Raw genomic sequence first — 26,090 nt, 5'->3', positions numbered from 1 at the left:
GCCGACAGAGCATAAATGATATTCATCATTTGAACAATAATTGGGATTGAATCATGTATATGTATGCCTAATTAATACAAAAATAACATGAGATAATTTATTTCGCCTTTGGTGCATGCTCAATCATTTCTTCATTCCATATAAGATATAGTGCCACGGATTTTTTTCGGGATGCAATTAATTATATTTCATATTTTAACCATGAAGTAAAATTAGAAGCTCAAACTTTTCAATGGTGGTAATGGTGTAAAGTAAGTAACTTTTGTAACTGAAGAAAAATACTAAATCGTCTGCTCCTGTTTTTGATAGTGAAAAAACACCATTTGTCAGCGGTGGAGCATCTTTAAAATTAAAAAAAAAGTTATTTCTGGGAAAATGATTTAAAATAATCAAAATTTAATCTAATGTATAAAAACACAAAAAAACTGCATTATCCATTTTAATAATGAAATGAAAATTGTTGTTTTGTGAACATTTTTAGCGGTTATATTTTTTTTCGCATCAAATATTTGCTCTAAATATTAATGCGCTAACTTCATTCTATTGGTATTGTTATGACACAGGTAATGGTAATGTGCGAATACAATATTGCGCAAACCTGTTCAATATCAACTTTGCGCGAAAATCTGATTTCGCCAAAATTTGAATTGTTCGTTTGATATCTGTTCTGTCCGTTTTCTTCAGTAGAATCATTATGGCGTCAAACAAGCATTGGCGTCATGACTTATTCATGATTTCTGATAAAAATATAATTATGATGCCATGAAACCTCATAAAATATACTCTAAACGTTCTTGATTCTCACAACAAGGTGAAGAATTACATATCATATACGTCTTTCTCAGTACAGTAGCACTGACGGATTTTCTATGGTTTCCTCTCGTCTGTAATTCCTCAGCGTTAGAGAACAAACACTAGTCCTAATAGTAGTTTATGATCACAGTGGTTTGACAGCCTCAGTAAATCTACTCTATATCTGTATCACAATTAACTACTACTGAAAAAACTGACATCCTCAAGACATACAGTCGACTTCTGTCTCGTCTCTGATATTGCCGGCCTTTAACTATCATAAGTTAGTAATTATACCTAATTTTCTCGGAGATAAAAGTAAATTTAGTTCAATGGAAAGGCCAAATGCCTGGTGCACTTTGGAGTCCAGAAGCAGCTAGCGGAGAGATAGGCCGCCGGCGTGGGGTTCTCATATCAAAAAGGATGTTCGGTTGTCTTTGAAATTTAGACATGTTTATGGGATATGTCGGTCATGGTTTTGCATTTTCAGATGAATCTTTTCCTTTCATTTCTACAATTGCAAAAAGAGCCGTATTCCCGTATTGATTTAAGTCCTAGTCCACTTGCTTCTGCTCAATTTACTCACATCGTGCTGTCTAGGACGATCCGTGTACGAAAAGAGATCAGATTTCCAACGTAAATCTTACGAATTCTGTATAACAATGCATCTCTCATCAGCTCGTAGTCATGGCGGTGTTGAGTTTACAAAGTGCCGTTACCTTAAGGCTTGATAGAATAAATTGTAACAGGTTTTAACAAGTTAACGGAAATTTGATACTGAAACAATATATGTCATACTTCTTATTTTATCTCATCTTGAAGCCACAGTTTAGTTATTTTGCGAGATATGACGTTGTGTAATAATGTTCCTATTTTCATTTTTCACACATCAAGCTAACCAGACTTTCCTGGCCCGATCTTGAATCCCCCCTGTAGCAGTTTATAACTTTACCTCTGTTCAAACTACTAAGTGGGTCGCGTTCTGCTAAAAAACAGGGAGTCTTGAAGTAAAACTCGTTTTCGTTTGATTGACATTTGAAACTGACTTGTCGCTCTTGTCATCTGCTGGCACGTGCGCTGTTGACATATTATATGTCACGCACGCGCCAGAATAATTCGTTTCAAAAGGCAGGGGTTCAAGCTAAATGGCGAATTCTTCTGGGCTCGGGAAACCTCTTTATACTTGAAGTGTTTTGATAATGTTTTGTCTAAGAAGTCTGAACAGGCGATGTGGGAGAAGTGTAGGTGTTCTGTATTACCTCTCTCATAGCAACAACCACAAATATGTTACTTATACTATATATACTCTATCGTAATGACTTAATATAAGAAAAGTAGCTATCATATACTTATCTCAGGTAATTTAATTGTGATCTTTTAGATAACAATAGGATATCATTACAATTTTTATCTATCTAAAACCTTGTTATATTATTTTATGCTGATGGTATCAATTATACTATGGTATTATCTAATTTACATTATTCTATATTGATGGTAGTATCTATAATATAACAAAAAAGCATGTATTACTCTAAAACCAATATAAACCATCTATATTTTTCTAAAAAATAGTTCACTTTGATTTATTTATTGATAATAAGATCATTGTACTTGGTTCTATCTTTCTATGACTTAAAGTCTTTTAAGTGATGTTGAAAACCAGCAGTAATTTTACGCATTTTTATATGATAAATATTTTAATATAGAAGAATTTGAGAATATTTAATAAGTCGAAGGTATATATACCTATTTTGCTTTTTTAAATCTAATGACTTATTTTAATTAAGAGGAAAACCTCCGACCTATGGCCAACACCTGGCAACTAGTCCGCGAAGATCTGGAACCATCATCTCAAAATTGGCAGCATTAAAACTAAATGATGAGCCTCACTTTTAATCGTTAAAATAGATCAATAAAACACTAGAAAAATATTGTTACATGTACAAACAATTACTATCATTAGCATTATAAGCAATTAAACACATTTTAATAGTATTCTCTATTATTATAAATCATTACTTTATTACATAAGATAAAAGTACAGATACTCCTAAAAAAGTGACCGCTCGGACGACCCAGTGGTCAGTATTAGTATACTAAGAGCAGGTCAGGAGGTCAGACATGTTTACATAATCTGTATGATAACACATTAGGGTATTAGTGGCCTAATATACTCATAGAGGTCTGATTTAGTAGTTAATGCAGAGACTACCTCTCGCTACTGTTTTATTCCTAGTACAGCTGGGCCGTGTCCACTAACGCGTTGGCGGGAACCGTCTGGAGGGTATGAGCTAAGGTAAACAATGGGCGACCATCTCACTGATCACCTCTACACCATTGTTTGCCCCCAGCGAACGTCTGCTTGCACTCTCACACCAAAACACCACTCACGTGCATCTGCGTTTTTCATCAAATTGATGAACTACGGTAAGGGTAACCACTGTCTACATAGCAGGCATACCTTTCCTCCTCGCGAACCCATGAATGACCTTGACCGATAGGTGGACTATTTTGGGAAAATTATAACATCCCCTACTTAAAGCGTTAAGTATGATGGCATGTATTGGTGTTCAATTTGATCATACAGAAATACCTTTGATTTATTTTTCAGATATTTTCCTGAGAAAATTCTATTAGATGTTTATATTTGATCTATAAATATCGACGAAGAAGATATAGATGCAATTATGCTAATTTAATTATTTCGTGTGACGGAGCAGCCTTAAGGTAGAGTCAGTCTGTGGAATTCGGATTAATTACGTCCAATGCGTCAAACTAGTAGGTTCAGTCCTGATCTGTCCTCATTCCCTACCCAGAGTCAACTCATCAAAGATATCCAAGTAAAGATCTGCTCTTTATCTGGGAAGAAATCGCAAAGATTATATTGATAAAAATGCAGTGGCAGCGTCAGACAACACACAGTTGTAGGCACACACTTCAAAAGAGAAATTTATTTGATTGCAATAAGTCCGACATTAATAATTCATATCAATCAGTTAAGTAAGGCATTCAATGATTACCTTCAATCTCTTTCTGCTAATTGATAAACTGAAACATCCCTGTGAACACCCAACATTAAACGTTTATAAAACACATGTACTCAAGCATGCACGGGGATGCTAGTGATTATTCTTATTCTCTTTGGACTGAATTTGGCAAATTCAGAAAATATCATTCAAAACTAATAATATAGATCTGTATAGCAGTATTCATAAATCATACATTTTAATTTGTTTTTCTTTCTACCTCTTCCCCCTTTTTGGCAAAATAGTAAATTAAAAATTGTTAGAATATGTTTCGCTTACAGGCGTGTATCCTTCAGCCCATATACATAATTATACATAATGATGGCCATGCGAACATCTTTCATAAAACACGGATATGATCAGATTTAAGAGTACTATTTTGGAGTTTTTTTTGTGTGCGTATATTTGCTTTTTACCCAACCACCAAAACCTTGTGGATATAACGTACATGAACCACATCTCCTACCTTACGGTCAAAGCCCTCCATAAAAACATTTCCATCACATATATATTACTAATACTAACATCCAATGTCACTCTGGTTACAGAAAGTAAAATAAACGTCATGTTACAGAACCTTTATTAGCGTTGGTACATTTCAGCATTTAGTTCTCTCGCTTCTATTGTGTTGTTTAGTGGTCATCATTTCAGTTCGGATGGATGCCTACTTTTAATTTAATTAAAAAAAAATAAACATTCGAGTCCTAACTTCCAGTAAAAGGGAAAAAAACAATAATTTCCGGTACATAGAATTGATAAGAGACAATCGTTTAATCCATCAAATATCATACTTGATTAAATAAACGTTTGTTTTCTTCTGAAATTAATAAATTATTAATTGGCTACCATATCTATAAAAAACCATGTTTAATTGCAATAATTATTATCAGTAGTTTCTTATCATTCTTAATCTTATAGGTTGTAATTTTAAATAGGGGATACAGAAACGTGCATCAGTATTTTATACGCTTAAGCATCATAATTCGTTAAGTTTCCAATCTGTAAGATTTTTGTCGGTAGCCTTTTCATGTGTTTTCGAAAAAAAAATGATAAAAGGTATTTTTATTTTCCGTTCCTTAATATTTAAATAGTGAAAATTGTTAATTGTTTCTTATCTTTATGTAAACCATTTTTTCCACGAGATACGAAATTTCGCGAAAGATCTCAAACGTTGAATGCTTTGTGAATAATTTATAATACAAAATGTAAATATACTTAACAGTGCTTCATCGGGAATTACTGCATTGGCGAATATGTTGCAATTAACGAAGGCTCGAAATACATGTACAACATACGCGAAAATTAAAATGTTTATAGTATTGAAACTAAGTGCACACGTCATTAAGAAGGGGTTTACTGTTACGTAATTATTTGTTGACCCAAATTATTTTCATGTTTTTACTGGAAATAGTGTATCGAAATTTCATGGCATAGTTTGACGAATAAGTTCTTTTGGTTCATACTTTTGTTTTACATTTTTTTCATTCGCCGTAGACTCGTAGAAAATGAACCCTAGTGAAACATAAATACCTAATTCGGTTCAGTCAAAGTCCGACAATGTATTAAAATCTGCACGAGGAATTAACTGCGTACACTATGGTAAACATGGTATGCAGATACTTTATAAATTACTTTTCACAATAACGACCGCCTATCTTAATAATTTATATTCTTTTGAAAGTTAGAATTCATTTAACAAGATTACTGTTGAATACAATAAAGCATTTCAAAAGTACATTGTAACTTTTTTTTTGAGTTTTGATGACTAATGCGGGAATTAGATATCTTTCAAACATGAACTCATTTTCAGACATCGTCCTAATATCTATGACAATAAATACTTATAGTAAATTGTTTTTATTGATATTTGATCTAATTATTAAATTGAAATTATTAAGAGGTAGCAATTTGATATGAAAGCGACAAAAAATTAATTATTTTTATTTCAATGACTCATCAATTTGGCAGAGATGTTCATTGTGGGTTACCTCGTCCTTTTTACGACTTTGTAAGATTTCGTCTGCTGAACTAGATACCCAGTTTGTGTAAGGTAGACGAACACCATCTGTTTACCTATCCAACTTGTGGTCTGTTGATAAATAGGATAACAGTGTGAGGCCAGTAAGCCGATTGGTCATGCGAGTAGTTTTCTGACCTCCCTTACGTCAAATTGTTCTAATTGCTGCGAGTCAAAGACCATTACCAAAAGACAACATTCTTACTGTAGTTGCAAATGAATCGTAGAGAATGATCTTTGCGAAGGCCGTTTTCGTGCAGGTGCTTTTCGTAATGAGAAAGATTGAGTTATGTTTGATATGCCTGTTTCCGCTTGGGTTACACAAACACCATATGAAAACTGCGAAAGCCCCCAAAAATCCTTTGGTGCCTTGTACAAATGAGGCTATGTAGGCCAGGTGTCTATATCATAGTTATGTCATTTTCATGCAACACGTTTCTGTCTGCGATAGATTACGATTCTCTCTCTGGTCCATGTGGAATTAAAGCAAATCGCTCTGGCTTTGCTCATGACAAGACCATCTGCTTTTAAAACCACTCATGTAAAAGCAAAAACTTTGCTCTGGTCAACATGTTATATGTTTCTGTCAGCATTAATGTCAAACATTGTTCTTGCGTAGTATTGTGTTGAAAGAAGAGATTAATACAGGAACAAGTGGCCTTACGCAACCCCCATAGTATATATCACAGAGTGGAAAATCTGTTCCTTCCAGATTAATGTCCATATGTTCCTGCCATTTGATAGCGTTCATTCAACTTTTACGCATGGTTTTATCAAAACACATCAATTTTAGTCGAAATCGACTTGCCATTATTAAAAACCAATTATTTAAATGTTCTTAATTTTATTTCACTCTCAGCAATATAATATTTATATAGTCAACACCTTTCCGTATTTTCTCTCAGAAGTTAAAGAGATATTAATTAATAAGTTTTTTGTAAAAGTAATATTTCATCTATTTCGTATTCATATAGATAATTCTTAATACCGATATATGAATGTACATTATTTCAATTTCATACTATTTGTAATATATCTATCAAACATGATCAAAATGTTTATATATATATATATATATTCTGATTATCTCAGTGCGTTGTATTTTTATACCTAATTGAACATCTAGTTTCCACGACCTCTATCAACGATTAATATTTAGCACCTAAATTAATGATTTATTTTTTATTTTTAGATACCTTTTTACACGCATGTGTGGCGATCTAATATAAAACTATCGTAACTACTTTTTGATAGATTTGGATTCTTTCTATATCGGTATTCTAAATATATTTTTCTCAAGGTTTCTATATTGGCTATTCTAAATATATTTTTCTGCCACAGTAACCAGTAACAATGTACACCAGGACACCTGTGCGACGAATTAATGCATTAAAAATAGATTAACAAGTTAATTTTACAAAGTAAGAGCTATTCAAATTATATAACCGTCAAACTGCTAGCAGATGGTATCTATTAAGAGTAGGCTAAATGTGAAGAGAATTTTCATGTGGCGTGTGCGGAACAGTTTTACTTATCACGGCAATGAATCGAACGATCAAATGTAGGATAAAAACGCGTTTGACTTAAATAGTTTTTTTTTGCATTAAGTTGTTTTATTTGACATTTATAGCTATTGTTCAATGTGTTAATATGGTCGTAACGTTTTTCTAATAATACGGTTATACATGGGCGTTTAAAACTTTTGTAATAAGACAAAGGCATTAGACATTTGAACATAATTTATTAATATAATTTTAAAAAAGAACATTTAAGTCTTAATATCACGTAGAAAAAAACTACATATTATATAAAACACAATGTTTTATTTTTTTAAATACATGTTAATGTTTATGAAATGAAAATGTTTTGAGTAGAGGAAGTGATCATTCTCTTTTTTTCTGGGCCAACAAAGCAATCAAGCACATGCCATGAAGACGTTGCATAATAAAGTGTATATTTTTCAGGCCTTGGTGCTCAGGGTTTGTCTAGCGGCGCTTCCTACCAAAATGAAAACCACCTGTTAACGTCACAGCACCAGGAATCAGATGTTACGTACAGGATTTCCCGAGGTATGATTAACGTGACCAGGGTAACTTACTCCACAACTACCTGTAGTTACCTTGTACGTGTCCAACTTCCGATTTCATTTTTAGTCTCATTTTCTTTTATTCACAAATTTATAACTTATTAAATATCATCATGTTAAACACATTTCCAATAATCAATAAAAACAAAAAAGATCAATTCAGCATCTGATAAGATTTTAATTGACGAACAACGCAGTTTTGTGTGCAGATGGAAAACATTACGTAATTATTGAATAATTCTAAACAATAACTTTATATATCTGCGGTTAATATTTTTTTTCAAATCAGTATTATCTCTGTTACAGTATATCTTTGATATGCTACGGAAACGTTACGATGGATTATTTAAGGTGTATACTGGTTGATGGATTATTTAAGGTGTATACTGGTTGTACATTGTCAAGTGCTGTATATAATGTTGAACATTTGCGAGTCATTGTCATCTCTAGATGTTATGCTCAGCCGCATCAGTGTAAATAAACTTATGATGAAAATAGCATTAAGATTCAACTCCGACCTACATCATAGCTTAAACACTGCAATCTATGCGACAGGATCTCCGAGTTAAAATAAATGCCAACCTGCGGCGATATCAAGGTAATAAGAAATATCTCCCCTAAAGTATTATACTTGCACTGAGCATCAAATCTAATCTCATCCTTCCTGTTTTCTACAGGCAATAACGACAGATCCTCTATAAATATATCTAGGCAGCGTTTCATCCTTCTGTTAGGGACAAAAAGAGCAAAACCAGTGGATAAAGAATAATCTTTTTCAATATAAAGGCTTAATCGCCTGGTGAAGGCGTCTGTACGCGTGGAGTACCGGGTTAGGTGGTAAAATCACCGCGCTGTCTGTTACAGATAGGCTACTGATTAGGTAAACGTTTGTAGTTTTTTATGTAGAGATACGCTCGGTTCAGAGATACAGGTAAAATACGCAGCATAAAAAACTCCACTCAAAAGAGAAACAACAGGTTATCGCTGATTTATCAACATGTGAGAGAGAAAAATCGGAGGAACAGGTTATCGCAAGTTTTCACCAGGAATCTACCAAGTTCATGGTTCCGTTTGAACAAAGTTTGACAAGGATGCTATTGTGTTGCTGATTGTGAAGAAGGACTGATAATATGTGTCAGTTTTCACACCTCAAAGAGTATCAGTGTGCCTCAGGTTCAGGTGAGATACGACTTCATGTTAGACAGAAATAACTATCACAATTTACACTATAATAGATTTATAACATACTGACCGCTTGACCTACAGTATTTAAGATGATTAATATTTTCCTCGTTTCTAGATATTTTCAATTGTAAAGTATATTTTTTATATTTTTGGTAAGGATCAGCACTTAATAAATTTTAAACATATTCTTTTTGCTCTACTCATATTATAATAATAAAGAAATTATTAAATAATAGTTATATAAAGCGTATTACAGTGTAGAATTAAATTTTTCAATTACTATAAACTCAAATTTATAAATCAATATTTTTATTAATTCAATATTGAATAATTATTTTCATTTTATTCCAGAATTCAACGTAGAATTTTAAGATTTAAAATGAACATGATTACATAGATTATTATGAACTTTTACCACGTCTACAGATGTTGTGTACGTAAGATCTGGTAACACACACACACATATATCTGTATTTTCTTTCATTCAAGTATATAACTATGTAATGATATTACACAATAGTGTAGTATTGTAGATATCCTGGGAAACTTCATTTACAGGAGACATCAAAGACAGTCTCTTGATTTCCAGCCAGTAACATGTTATTATCATACCTATATATATATACTATTGATGCAACGGTCGAATAATGATATCGGAGTGACATGAAGCGGAGACCATTCTTACATTCATAATACACCTACTAGTGGTAATGACATTTACAGATATATATTCTTATGTCTGTTAGCAATATATGATAACTAACAAACTTATGTTAAAGTTCTTAAAAAATCATAAATATTTCCTTATGATATATGCTTCATTCATTTTAGCATTTATGAATATCAAATATATTTCAAACATGAAGGAGTTTTAAAAATAAAATCAATCCATTCGTTTCAGCAATGTAGTATATTTATCAAATGGAATTGGTTTAGAATGTGAATGTATGATTGGTACCGATATATGTAGGTAGGGTTGTAATTACCAATCGCAGGGAGCCTACAGGGCCTCCACTACTTTACCTCGAGTCTGTAATTTGTCATGCGAGTATGCTAGGATTTCCAACACGTGTACCCACTTTCTATGTAATGTCAAATTCTCCGGCGTCAGCGTGATCGTGTATTGTTAGTTTTATAAAGCACGTGCGGTACACGCGCGAACTGTCTAGTCGTAAAGTAGACCCTTTACTTTGTACTTAGCTCAGTCTACCACACGCTGGGCTAAGCTATTCTGTTAATATTGAGTAGTAAAGCGGGTTACGTTTCTTTGAACGTCTACGTGCATGTAACTACAGCTCAATTATATGTAGGAATGATTTATTATGCATTATTCATTCTGCATCTTGCATTTGTTCTTTCTTGGAAGTGACTTCAGTTAAATATAATACCATTTTAAACAATATCTTAACACATAAGAACATTAAATTATTTTATTAATTTCCTGATTGAAAATGCTTCTAATTCTGCCTATAAACTGAGCCCAATTATATTACCATTACTATTAATGTAATAACCAAATATATTTCTAAGAGAGAAAAACACATATAAAAAACGATAGGAGAAAACGACAAAATATCACATTATATCATATAGACAATTAGATTTTCCAGATTATTCAATAATTTCGTCGGTGGGATTTTCTTTAAAAAGTAGTTTTAAATCACAGGATCTTTTTTATAAACAGATAAATACGTGACTCCATCAGATAAAAAAACTTTGTATATATTCGATTTGATTAAAGCTGGTTATCCAAGGATGGAAATATAAACTCACGCCGACATGATTTAGAAATGACGTTTTTATTTGTTCTCATTTATACATAAGACATGCCCACTAACAGCAGATGTTTAAAGGACAAGCCTCTGTAGCAGATCCTTGGTGTAACAAAACGGAACTGGGGGTAGGCAGAGAAACACGCGCTACTTTGATCGTCTCGGCCATTAGGGGATAAAAGCCAAAAGTTGGCACGGCCATTTTCTAGACTTCTTAATTTGAGGATGTTCTACGTTGATGTTCAGATTCTATTCTTAGTTTTGTCTAAATAATATATAATTAAATATATATTGAAACCTGGTGTTATTTATTTTTTTAATACAAGATGTATTTATTATATCTGTATTAAATAGTGTATAAACTGCAAATTTTTGGGGAATGAAATTATACGCATTAGAAACTTAAATACGTTCATATGTGATAATGCATTTCAATCAAGTAAAAGCTGAAATATTATTGAAAGTAAATTGTAAAAATTATCCTGTTTCCCCAATTAAGATTATACGCATTAAAACAAGTATAAATGTTAAAATGTAAAAAAAAGGAAAAAAATATATATATCAGTACTTTAATAAATTATACTTTTTGATTTTTAATTCATATATTTTAATGACATCGTTGAAATATTTGTATAAGTATATAGGTCACTACATTTATTTTCAGAGAGTGATCTAGGTTTTAATTTAGAAAGCGATGATACCATCAAATATATAGTGATAACGACACTTTTATGATATAAGTATTGACATTGGTATGTTTTCTAAAAGGAAAATATTTATAGCAAATAATTACCATTTTATTCACTTTAAAATATCTACCGTACAAATTATTAACAAACATTCTTATAAAGACACTGTTACACACACACACACACATATATAACGCAGAAGGCACAAAACCCGATTAAAATCAAGGGGGAGATATATCTTCGGTTTACATCGAAAGTTTAGATTTCGCTTTCAATCAGAACAAATTCCCGGAACGATACTACCTTAAATGTCCGATTAAACAATTAATTTTTAAAATCATGTGTGTCATTTCTAACTAAATGTACCACTGCACAAAAAACCTCAAATTAACAGTCAAAAAGAAATATTCGTCGGGCAACCCTTAAATGTCACAATCTGAATAAATGTCATGAAAAAAATAACAAAAAAAGAGACATCTGTAAAGATAATTGCGAAGACTAACATATGTAATTGCATCTATACTTCTCGCTGTTTTGCCATAAAATTCCTACCGCAAAAATGAACGACTCGAGGTATTTACATCAATGCTCCTCCAAAATAAACATTTCGGTGTGTAAATCTGTCATAAGCTTTCACATACAGCGTCGTTTGTTTAACAACTTGGAGGTTCATATAGCGCATACATCTGGCTATCAGAGCTATTACAAATGGATTATTACACCGTAAAGTAGGCGTACATGATCCATTCTAGATTATTTCACGACGATGTGGTGCAGAACACTTGATACACGAGATCGTATCGAAAAACCATGTTTATACAGACCATGTCACTTCCCAAGACGCAAATTAAAAACATAATAAAACAAAAATGAAATCAGAAAAGAAAACTATTATTTTTAAATGACACCATCAGAATATGATTACCATGTCATTTTCCGTAAGTGTTTTCCCGTGATTTACTTAGTAATTACAAGTTTTATCAACTCATTTTTCCATTAAACATACCTGTTTCGGAGAACAGTAAAACCGCGCGCGCGCGTTCGTTTGCACGTGTTTGGCTAATTGAATTACGTAATTGTTAGAAACAACTGGTATTGATGAATAATGTACAGGAGTAAAACTAACAAACATTTAATAATTACTTCGCCATTGTACACACATAATCACGTCTCAGTTTCAGCTCATGAAATACACTTATGTTTTCCATTAAAATACACTTATGGATCTCATTAAATCATTTACTGTATTTTTCGAAAGCATTTAAAAGAAAATCATATATATCTTAACTAACAGATACTATGGTAATATTCACATAAAACATCAAGTGTAGTTAGAAAAAATGATAAAAATGAGTAATAACGATAATAGTATGACGCTTTAAATACTCATTATTTAAAGTTGAAATTCACAGAAAGTTAGAATTTGCACCATACAAAAGAATTTGATTTTGCATATGTTGAATACTGGCCATATCGCCAAACATCAACTAAGATAACGTTTGGTTGTTATTATTGGCGATAACGGAAACCTAAACACTCGTTAAGTTTACGATCAGATGGTAATCAACATTGTCCCGTCTGTTTCCCCTCACCTGTGCCTAGTTGTGTAACCCACCTGAAGGTTAGGGATAAAGGAACAAACTCACGTGAGTGAACACCTTATTTGTACATATCAAACAGTTAAAATCTACCTTATTTAGGAGTTCATTCAAAACTCCCACCTGAATATGTTGTAACTTTAACAGAAGACACAACTACACGATGTGCCTAAATGAGCGTCACACCTGTACACAGGTAATTTGTGATTAAGCTGGTACTTACCGGAGGATAAGCGTCGTAGGGTAAGCACCTATCCGGAGGTCGAATGAACCCCGTATGTGGGTCACGAATGCACATCATAACCATTCAGTTATCATTAAGTCTAACTGGACCACGGCTATTTCTCCTTTATTCCTCCTAAAAATCTCGTTATCCAAACCTCTTGTCACATCTTCCGTTAGAAACGGTTGTCCCAAATAAGTAAAATATCAAAACAGAAATGTTTCAGAGACTTTCCTTGTTTTATAATGTAACGTTTTGTATGATATTCATTATCTTGTTCAATAGGTTATAGACTTTACAAACAGTAAAATACTAGTTATATTTTGTAATATAGCAGTTAACACGTGCGTCTGGTCCGCCGAGTACTGTGTATAATCCACGTGTAACTGCTGTATCACTACACCAGTACTATCAACCACTTTACGAGCAGTGTTCACTCCATCTCGACTCACAAGTAATATACGAAAGTCTGAGGTACAGACGCTGAGCGGTGTAGGAGGAGGATCAGATCAGCTGATTGATAAAAAACGGAATCAATCCGTCCTCACATAACATCATAATCCATAGCGTTACAATACCATCATAAAACACGACTAAAAGTACCGCCGAATTGTCAGAGCCCCCTGACCCCTTGGTGATGGGGTTACTGCCGGAGATGCAGTGGTTTGGGGTGTGGGGGTTATGACCCGTTATGACGTCCGTCCCAGGTAGGAATGGCTTACTGCCCGGCCTACTGAACGTCTGCTGGTGAAGCAGTTACTACCCCAGTGTCTAGGTGGATAGCCAGGCCACAAGTGCCTTTCGGAGGGGTGGACTCGCGGTCTTTTTCTGTTGATGCACCTGGTAAGAGATTCTCCCGCCGTCGGTAGTCAGGAGTTCCATTTGATACGTCCATTACATGCGCACAACCCCCCAATCTGTGTCTGAACGGCCTGACACTATCTGACACGGAATCACCAGGACAACCAACCAAATACAACCACAGTACCAATCAAAGCAATTCCTCTTAAAACGCCACGTTATTATTTAAACCTAAAATCTGGCGGTTTAATTGTCAAATGCTAAATATTATTTATATATTATATTGCTGATGGATAAAACTATGACAATATATTTGTCTTTGTATTCTTTGTATATTACGCTGTAATTCTTCTGTACTTTTTATCTTTTATCTTACCTAGACACACTAAAATATATCAAAGTTTAAGCGTAATTATGGTTGTGTGGAATACATTTCTAATCAGAACAGAAACGAGATTTAAAGTCAGAAAACCCTTTTTCAAGTGAGTATATTTACCTTCATAAAAATAAATAAATGATTGGTTTTTTTTCTTTTCTTATTTTTTTGCGATGCACATTTGATTGGAAAGATCGTTAATTAAAATACACATTAGATGTATATTAATGTTAATAAATTATTTGTTAGATTAATTTTAAATTTGTTTTCTGTTTATTTTATTGCATTTTTTATTTTAAGAATACTATTTTTTATTATTTTTTACTATTTTTATTTTTAAAACACTTTCTTGCATTTGTTTAATATTCTCGTACAATTTGAAAAACTGATTTAAAAAAGGAAATTTTGCTGTATTTTCCGTAGTTGATGTAACATTTACCTGTAAAACCCTATCTTTTACACCATATATCTAGAAACATGATGTTACAAAGTAAATGGAGCAGACAAGTTGTGTAATTTTGTAATGTTACCACATGTGATGCTATCATTATCGGAATAATAATATATATCTGTATGTCAACAAGGTTAAAGCGCGTTATTCCTTCTCTCGTAGGTAACTTCGCTCACAGGACTTGGTCATTTTCCAACAATTATCAAGTGTATATATTTCCACGGGAAACCCATACTATTTTGATATTTTAGAGACGGTCCGGGTGTGCCAGTTTGCATTAGGATTATGTAGGCTCGGTGAGTACACTCTATTCTACTTGTTTTTACTAAGAAAAGTAGATATGGAGTTAGAATATCGTCGTAGTTTTAATTCTTCTGACTTAACTAATATTTTACATTATTTTAATCAACCTATTTATCTATTTGTTTTCACTAAAATGTTGAGGATTAAATTACTTTAATTAATATTTGATAACAAAATAAATTACATTTTCTATTCTGTGTTGTTATTCGGCATGATGGATATTTATTGAAGATGCCAAGTTTTGTTTTGAAGATGTCATTATTTTTATATGACTTATTCACTCCACATTAACTTTACAGTTTTGCGTTCTTAAATAAGACGACACAATGGGTTACATTATAACCTGTTATTTATCCATTTTCTCTAATAAAGTTCTTACAGAAACAGGGAAGATAGCAAATAGATTTTTATACAGATATAAATTTACTGAAGCGAGGGACCGTCGGCTATATCATAGGATTCACTCGACGAAAAATATCTTGATATCTTATACAAGTGAAATTAGCCTCACCGCGCTTGTAAACGCGTGATATAAAAATGATTGTAAAATCTTAAATAAATCACAACTACGATAAACAGATATATGTATCCTGATAAATACGTATCCTTGAATAGTAACTTAGCGAATAAGAATGTTTGCAATAATTATATAGCAGTTTTTGTAAGGCAGCCTGCTTGTGTTGATATGTAAGTGTACCCTGTAATCGCCTTCAAGTCATTATTTAAGTGCAGTCTTAATATACATATAGCAACGTACGCAATTCAAAACAGAGCATATCGCATTAATTAACCAGATTACATTTTAATTAACACTTCAATACTATTTTTGTCAGAAACAGTTAGTGATATTTTTCAAGTCTTTATTGAATAAATAAAAGTATATATAAGTACGGTGACTCTGACGGAACCATGAGCTCCGGAAGAGTTAGCAGTGTGTGTTCTAGTGATAGCAATATCAATACAAATCTAACGAAGAAATCTGAACTCGTATCGTAGAGAGGAATAATGTATGTTATAATTAAGGCTGATACAATATTATCATATTTGAGTTTTGATGTTTTATAATTGACGATTAAAGCCTCTAAGTTTAGCTTTTTAATTTGGTAAATTTTCGGTCAGTGCTGTTTTGTTCGGAAGGACGTTATTTTGACTGTTTAGTGTCTCACTAGGCTTCCACTTCTCGATCATGGAATTGAGATACGTGTAATTATTATACCTCATTCTATCGATCCACTGGATTGACATATTCCTCAAATCAAATGATCGATGTGAACAAGACGTCTCCTAAGTAACAGATATTTTCTGTCTGTAAGAGCACGGAAAGATGAAGATACCTATTTTAATGATTTGATTTATTAGGTATGATAAACATTGGATTTTATTTGATGGTATATGAACATCAGTAAATGAATTGTTGCTGTACCTACCAAACAAACCAAACACAATTATAGCCTTTTTTATCACTGTATATAATGATGTCTGTGTGTTAAAATGATATTTTGAAAATCTACTATTATATTTCATATTTCTGGTAAATGGAAAATCAATCAACACAAATCAGAAATATTTATTCAATTACGTATTTGATAATACATAGACAGAAATAGACTAACACTAATTTAGAAATACAGACATATTGGTATTAAGGGAATGTTATGAAACCCCTCAATGCATTGGCTTCGTCCTTTTTGCTTATGAACAGCGACACATTCAGACCTGAATGGTAGATACTACGCACAAAAGATACGGCATAGAAAGGGTTGAGGACACGACGATACAAAACCACACCAAACAAAACTAAAAGGGTCATCAATATAAAACATTACCACTTATTTAAGAATTTTGCTCCACGTGCTGGACCACTCTGGAGACACATCTTGTCACCAAATTACGTATGTAACTGAAATGAAAAGATAAAATTGATCGGGTGTATGATTAGATGAAAACCTGTTTTGTATGACTTTAGCTACCAAATCGTACTAGGATACATAATGGAATTTGTGGTTTTCCAACAGCTGTTGTTGTATATCCATTTCAGATTTTCAAGTTTACATTTTTTTAAAAATAGACAATTGCGTATTGGCCTCACTTTAGAGATACCAAAGGTCAGATGTACTCCGAAAGTCCCCCGAAGGTGGAATGGAAATGGATAACAACCGGCCCGACACTCACTTAAACCTTTATCTCTATCATAGGGGAAAACAGTGGAGTGTAAGAAAATTAGAATTTAAATTAAAAAATCACAAAAAGGCATTGGACTTAAAAGATAGTCAAGCGAATAATTTGGGGTATATTGATAAATTATCGCCATGATCACTCAACATGAACTGTTTTAATGGACTTTCACGAAAAATGAAAAAAGTCTGAATGCATGACTGAACATGACATCTTAATAAGAAGCATGGAGATGACATCTGACCGCTGTTATCATGTTCTACTTTTATGAATATCTGAAATAATTAAATTAGTGGGACTATCTTTTGTCAGGTGAATGGCAATGCTTTATATGTGAATGTTTTATAAAATATGTAATATATTGATATAAAAAATAGACAAAATATTATTCAACTGATGCGAAGTGACTACTCCGTTTTGAATATAAAAATGAAAAAAAATGAAATAGGATCAAATTGCAGTTTTCATTCAAAATGAATCTTACAATTTTATATTGCAATTGTCTGATTATGGGTCTACTAATACTGAACCATAATCCGCAAGTTCTTTTCACAAGTAAGTCCATCTTGAACGTGATTTATGCAATTAAGTTAACCAATTGTATAAATGTATGACACAATTTTAAAAATCTTAGAAACAAACGTCAAAAAAAAAAAATAATATTGAAACGGGTTAACCCCAAAACTTACTCAAGGATTGCTTTTAGAATAATTATAAAATTTGCGTATAGTATAATTTCCTAAATATCTAAGGGTTGGAATGTTTAGGTGTATCAATGTATAAAAAAACCGACGTGCATAAACTGCAAATTATTAAACAAATGAAAAATCGGTATTACATCCAAAATTAATTTCTTTGTTAATAGATATGGCTTAATGTTTATTCATCATTTATTTATCAGATTATACTAAAAATACGTTTTCCTTGGCAAAAATTATTATGACAAAGCTAATTCATTATAACTGTCAATGTTACTGTAACACGTATTTCATACCAAAGATAGTTTAGGATTGAAACTGTTAAGGATGAGAAATAATCGGTTGGTTTACATTTGTCAAAAATTTTGTGTTCAAATTATACATATAACCCTCAGAAAACAAGGTTTTAATGACATTCAGTTCATGTTTTAGTGTGTGCTCGGTAGGAGGTTGTGAACATTTTTCGCATGCTAGTTACTGTAACGATAGAGTAATTCAAAATTCAAATAAGTAATCACATTAAAAAACATCATCAGATTACGTTTCGCTTAATGTAGTGTTTCTCGTACCACTCTATTATGCTAAGTCATTCTACTATAAAGTGAAAATATCATTATTTCAAATGTTACGTATCTTTTTATCAAAATTGATGTTTCATGAAATTCATTGAAATCATATTTCTAAGAAGAATCATACAGATTTACCAATATTCTGTATTTTCATATTACACAGTTATTTCCCTTTGTAATTAAGCATTGATTTTGATGTCATATGTTAACGAGCGTTACGTCATACTTTTTAGAGAAAAAGACGTAATTTGTGCTCACGAAGTAATGACGCCACAATTGATACCTACCCGTAAGGGAGATTACTCAGGAATATACAAAGACGGAAAACCCCTCGTGTGAGGCCTTCAAACATTTGATTTCCTAAGTACAACAAAGATTGCTACTGTTGTACAGATACAAAGGATGTCCCCGAGATGTTTATCCAAATATGAACAATATTGGGGCTATGCTATGCTAATCCGCAGCTATCTTTGTTGGGGTAACAACAGATGAAATATTTTCACCATGTATGTTTCTGTGAGTACGACAGTAACAGGTGAGTTTGCCGTGTACCTGGCTCTCTATCAGATTAGTGAAAGGAAGTTGGAACACACGCATGTATTGTGACGTCGTATAATCAAATAGGTTAAACGTTATCGAGGTACAATGATCAATCAAGATGTTTACCTGTCTTTTACGGATCAACATTTTTGAAGTTTATATTGAGGCAAGAGGTCATTTTGATTTTACAATTCAAATGATTATACATTAAAGGGGAATGTATATGCAGCCTTGAAAAAAAAAGATAAAATTAGACAAAACCGTGTTCCTAACCGCCGAAAGGCGTTTATACTTGTTCATTAACAATGGCTGACGTCCTGGCTTCAATTCTCTTATCTTTGTGAAATAGTTTTGCTAATTGATGGAATAATGCAAATAAGTACAATATTATTCGAAGGAATGTTTAAAATAAAGAATTAGAATTAAAGGGAAAGATGGTGCCATTATTGAAAAAGTAATGTTTGTTTTAACCTTATGTACTTTATATACGTGTATTTCATAAATCTGAATAGGCCCTAGACTCATTTGATCAGTTCCAAGGAAGTTCAAACTGATTATACCACGTCAGATATATAAAAATTACTTTACTTATACTAAAACATTAATTATGTTTACAAATATATGTTAACTTAAAGGACCTTAGCTGTTAATAGGGCGTTAATCAATCAAATGACAAAGCTAGCCATACAAGATATTTGCAGAATACTGTACAGCTAGTTTGTGGATGGGATGTTCCACACCAATAAAAACGAGCATCTTAAAAACAACCCACATAGAGTGTTATAACCTTAGAGTTTGTCTTGTTTGTAAAGCGACATTCGCCTATAGTTGTCATCTACTATGTGAAATCCGGGAGAATAGTTCGAAAAAACATAATATTTCATCAATATTTATCGAAGTCGAAGCCCAGCCCATACTCATTCCTAAGGTTTTAAGAGTTCAATAGTCTGGCATTATCCAGGGCCATATGGGTACAGAATGATCAAGTCTACATCACAATAGATACAATAGTATAGGACTCTATCATATGTGGATATACAAGAGTGTATACATTATGTATATGAAGGATAGAGATACAAAATGTTGTAAAACTTGAGGCTTTAAAAGAGTTTGTGATCCCGAGGGTAGAATTTCCCTTTCCGTCATATCCACATATGAAAGAGTACTTTTCTCTCATCACTCTACGTTTTATTACAGTTTTATAGTGATGATTGCCCATCATTTTGAGAAAGAAGTTAGAAGAAAACCGCAATTGTAAATCAATCATACGTACATTGAAATTGCGTGACATTTTTAACGTAGATTTTTATAGTAAACCCAGAATAGTTTTTAAATAACGTTAAAATTCACCGAGAAAATAGAAATTTCGTTGACGCAGTGACTTTACGAAATTTATTGCATGGGTAACTATATTATAAGGCCTCAGGCGACAGGGGTGTATAACATTGGATAAAGGTATAAGAGAATACATTATATCACACATGGAAATAGAGGTAACGACGTTGGCTATTCAGATTCATTGTCTCCAGTTTTTCATTAACAAATAAGGATGTCAGTCTTAAAATAGAAACAATGACGTCATTAAACTACTAGTTTTGATATTAATAAGGAATCACATGGACCAGAATACATTCTATAATTTTGTGTGCAATTTAGAGGTTTTACATCTACAAGGACTAAAACATAGTATCGAGGCCCGTATTTGACCTAGATTTGTAGACTGTTGTCGATGTGACCTAGATTTGTATGTCAGGATTCGCTATGACCTATTTGCATAACGAATGTCGCTGTGACCTAGATTTATATGATGAGTGTAACAGTGGCCTATATTTGTATAAAGGTTGTCGATTTAGTAGAAACACTTTGTTATTCAGATCACGTGGTTCATTATTTCAATAATTGCTATTTATAACCGTGTAGACAGCAATTTTTGAGGAAGGATATTGGCGATTTTCGCAGGATATCCTTGTGGTCACGAAAACATTATCCGCGCAATAATAAGCCAAATTGCAAAATTTCAATTTGTTATTTTCTTTTAGTCAAAAACGCAAAAATTAAGACGAATGAAAATAGTTGGTTACACAATATATTGTTTGTACACCCCCTTCTAGGATCGATTTACAGATAACGATGGCATTTCTGTGTCAGTGTTTGTTATCTAACACACATGATTTCACCACCTAGCCAAGACATCAACTTCATCTGAACAACAAATCATAACATGTTCTGGTATTTGATTCAAACATTACACTCTCTCATCAAACATAACGCTTCAGATCCCTGCAGGCATGGTAAATGGTTCTTTGTCCACTGGAATAAATATGGATTCGTCATCTGAATACGACAGCTTGCTATTCTAGTAAATATAAGACATCTCAAGTACCGACTACATTCCTAGCAAACATAATGTGTCTGAGGTTTTAGTTTTTATTGCGTACGTCATAAGGGCAACACCATCACACCTGCTTTTTACTTTTTCAGAATTATCTACAATCGATTTCGAAATCATATCTCACAACTTGACGTTCTTTCTAGAAAATAAAAGTCCGAACTTAATTGTACTTTAAAAACAAGATTGTTCTAAAATTGTGAAGTAAGTATGTCATCTCGAGTAGAAGATGTTAATTATAAAGATGAGGAGTATCTCCTCGACTTGAGATTAGCTTATCTTACACCTTACCATTGAGAGGTATGTTATTGGAGTGCGTCCTTCAGATCAAGATTTACCTCCACAGCCAAGCAGAATCTGATAGCCCTGAAATCACCGAAATTTAACGATCTTATCACGGTGCGTATTTATACGATGTAATTCGGGGACATCCCGTGTACGGGCGTGCTTTAGTGTTCAATAGAGCGGCTAATAATGATTTCTGGTGAAAGACTTATTCTTGTTTTCTTCGCTTTGTGTAGTCAGGTGGATAATGTAGTCATTTGAAAATAACGTCACAAATGTTTGATAACATCTTATCGATAAACACCCATTTTACTGGTAAAGTCACAATTCAAACCTGCCTTAGCGACCAACTCTGTAAGCAGACCACCTGCTTAATAAACCCACTTTCTTAAGGTCTAGAATGAACAATTTTAACACAATTATGTCCTGCACATCAACAAATGATTTTAATACATTTTAATGTGTATACAATGTAGTCCGAAGTTATTATCGTGAAACAGGATTGTTTTGCATTGGACTTATTATTCATTAAATGATTTAACTATTAAGACATATGTGTTTCATGTCCAATAGTATTGGAATATATTTCGATATCAAAAACAATAAATTCAATTTCACGCCAAAATTATGACAGCAAGATATTTCACTTCTAAATAATCTTCTTTTTATACACATGTTTCACTATGAAGGCTAACTATTTATGTGCTTAATATTATGCATCATACATAAATTCAATTATTTATTAAATTGGTCCTTTTTTGATAAGTCTACATTTAACTCTATTTTTTTAAATATTTTATTTTTACAACTGTAATTTTTTACAAATAAATTAGAGACAACGGAAAATCTTTGGAGTGTTTTTTGAGTATTTTCAATCATGCTCATTGGCAATGTACTGTATCCCTTTCACGTTCCACATTGTAGAAATAATGTGATACCTTTTGCCAACATTTGAACTCATTTTCAGCATCATAATTAGCCGTTACAAGTCACACTTTGGAAGGGGAAATTAGTGTCCTATATCTCTATCATAATTGGCAGAGAGGGCTGTAACTTTGGCACAGGATGGCTGCCCGACAGACCTGCCTTCGACACGCTGGCTGAAAACTATACCCGGTTAATATAGGGTTTAGTACCGAACCAGGTGGCCCTCCAAACGGACAACATACATTGTATCTTTGAAAGGTTACACGAGCAAGATAGATACCGAACACAGGTGAGAGTTTCCTCCATCTTTTTATAAGTTTACAGTTCAATCATTTCGTTTTTATTTGTTTTCATTTTTCAAAGTTGATGCATCATTTTTGGACCAGTTAGAATATGACATGTTGTCATTTTTCAATAATGAAAGTTATCCATGAGATAAGGATTTAAGCTGCTAATGAATGTTTTATTTGTAAACCTAGATCGGATTTCCACATTGACGAATACATGTTTTGATATGTTGATTTGTCTTTAGAATATGTTTGCTTTCTAAATACTGTTCATAACAATTAACCAAATATTACATCAATACTGGGTTAAGTCAATGAAAATCCTCCAATGATTTGACAATTAGCAAGTTTTAAGAATACATGGGAAACTTCGAACAAATTGCTTACATGAATATTGAAGTTATTATTAACTAGATAAAAAATAAACATGAATAGTTATTATTATCATTCTTTACAGTTTATTTATTTTCTCTGCTGATTTTATTTTAACAATATTTTACAACAAGGCTTCTGAAATATTTGTTCGCCACTCTCCAAGAAGGTACATATGCTTGATTAATATGAAATGGAAAGGCGGAGCATATTCTAATTAATGTTTGATGTGTTGTGTCAGGAGAAAGGAGAGATAGTAAAAATGAAAATTGAATTGGTATGGTTTGCCAAAAATGATACCGATAAAGTTGTAATTTGTGTATTAATTTTCAGGAGGAAAATCCCCGAAGAACATAAAGGGAGGTGTAAAATGGAGATGGCGGAAATTACAACCAGGTTAGCATCACAGAAACATTCAACATTCACATAAGAATTCATCATAAATACACGGCCAGAAATTTATTTCCACCTCTAAGGGTCCACCTCATCCGAAACCAAGCGGACAGTTGGTCACGTGACGATCCTGTTTTGGATATGTTATTTCCCAGCGTGAGCACCTTATCGATAGATTTGCTAATTAGTGTTCATTAATCTCGATCATGCGGGAATAGCAACGTTACCTTAAAAATTAATTACATATATATTTGAAATATGACCAACACGATATGAGCAGGTGGGGAACGAAATGTCGTGATCTGATTTTGGGACCCGTATGTGGCAAGAATAGACCATGTCACGTGACCGGAAGAATCGATGGCTTTGCGCCGTTTATGGCACAGGAGGGTGAAAGTACATTACAGGTAACACGCCTAGCCTCATTAATATGATTACTGTTGTTTGTGTACCAATCAACATCGACCATTACACAACAACATCCCATTTCCGAAATTACATGTGATTGACGTAACATGTTCATGACACGTGATTAAAATTAGAACGTCTGTCTGTTGCCATGGATATAGCTTGTAAATGAACAAAATTTTGATATATATTCAAAATCAAGTAAATTTTTAGTTTCTGTGCAAAATAATATTGTACTATTTTGATTTTAAGCAAGCAAGAGAATTTACTCTAATGATATTAATATATAGTCTATAAGTTTTAAGTTAGATGTGCCGTATTTTTCATTCTCACGAATCAAGAAAAGCTTTTAATAAGTTATTCATCACCAAATGTTACCAACATTTTGAGAATTACAGTACTTACAATGTATAGGTTTTCATTTTACAACTAAGAGCTGAAAATGATTTTGATAGTACTGCAAATATCATTAAAACATCTATAAGGAAGTGAAATGAGCGCATTCGGTCAGACCATGGAGCCATTCCGTAGTCTACAATTTTATATTTGTACAGTGTTATAATTTATTGTAAAGTGATTTCTACAGGCATGTTTCCATCATCTAAACATATATAAGGCATGAAAACAACAATTGTACAGTACATTATTTCTGTTATAACTTTTATAAGGCATCTGAATCCATTTCAATGATTTATTCAGCTGAATTAATCAAACCTGATGGTTTTCAATAGATGAAGATAAATTAGCATGTCACACTTTTCGCCCTGTTATGGCACATAAAACTTTAAAGGTATCAAAAGCAAGATATATATTTACTGTGGATAAGACGTTTGTGATAAGTTGCAATCTTTCAGCATAATACATTTTTTATCTAATTAATAACGATTAATATATAGAAAAATATAAAAAGTAATGCAAAAAGGTAAATTGATGATAGGACATGCCTGTTTTATTGTCATAAATTATCATTTTGATTTTGCACGTCACAATACAATACAGTGTATATGTTTGTTCTTCATCGTGGTACCATCCAAATGATAATAACGTTACAACATCAACTCAGTCGTGGTAAACATGGTTAGTTCAATTTGACGAATGTAGTGAAAGGCCAACACTAAACCAAAAATAATAAATATATATATCAGTATAAATAGTGACGATATCATTTCACGATAGACATCAACAATTGTGTTCACCAGAATTAACTTTATCGTCAAGTCAAACTTTCACGTTATCTGTCATCCAACTCATACTGACGTTCTAGAATGTTGTTTCATTTTAACTAAAAATAGCGTAAGAATAACAAATATCTGCGTTGTAAATTGTATAAGTGGCTATATAGTCGCGATGATAATAAGATTGAAGTTCTCCAGCCTGAACAACACAAACAGAGGATTATCCTTAAACTCAAGATTTCACTTAATTGGTAACACTACTGCTGATTAGAATATCGTAAAAAAGTTTACAGACACGAGTTTTGAAATTATAATGTCCTCTTTACGTTGCCGTCTTCACGCAAGAGTACAACAATATCGCCATCGTTAACATTTTATTAGAGTCGTAAGTTCAAATGGTTTTAATTCGTAAAACAAAATATTTGTTCACTAATGAAAACGAAAGTTATACAACAGGCACAAATCTAACAGAAAGCATAAATAAACTAATAAAGCAACTTGGTAATTATTTAATTTAAATGTAACACTCTTAGAGGCCTACTACCTTTCC

General features: G+C 32.7%; 1 long non-coding RNA gene across 1 annotated transcript; it reads left to right on the top strand.

The window, feature by feature from the left end:
• The first annotated feature begins 14,494 nt into the window (after positions 1 to 14,494).
• LOC138326367 (uncharacterized) lies at positions 14,495 to 24,721 on the top strand. The gene is made up of 3 exons (XR_011208897.1): positions 14,495 to 15,315; positions 22,946 to 23,194; positions 23,898 to 24,721. It is a non-coding gene; the product is annotated as an uncharacterized lncRNA (long non-coding RNA).
• Positions 24,722 to 26,090: the final 1,369 nt, after the last annotated feature.

Source organism: Argopecten irradians, chromosome 6 (genome assembly GCF_041381155.1).
Source record: "Argopecten irradians isolate NY chromosome 6, Ai_NY, whole genome shotgun sequence".
In the NCBI taxonomy this organism is placed as follows: domain Eukaryota; kingdom Metazoa; phylum Mollusca; class Bivalvia; order Pectinida; family Pectinidae; genus Argopecten; species Argopecten irradians.
Note: the sequence above shows the minus strand (reverse complement) of the source record. Positions and strands in the feature narration are given on the sequence as shown.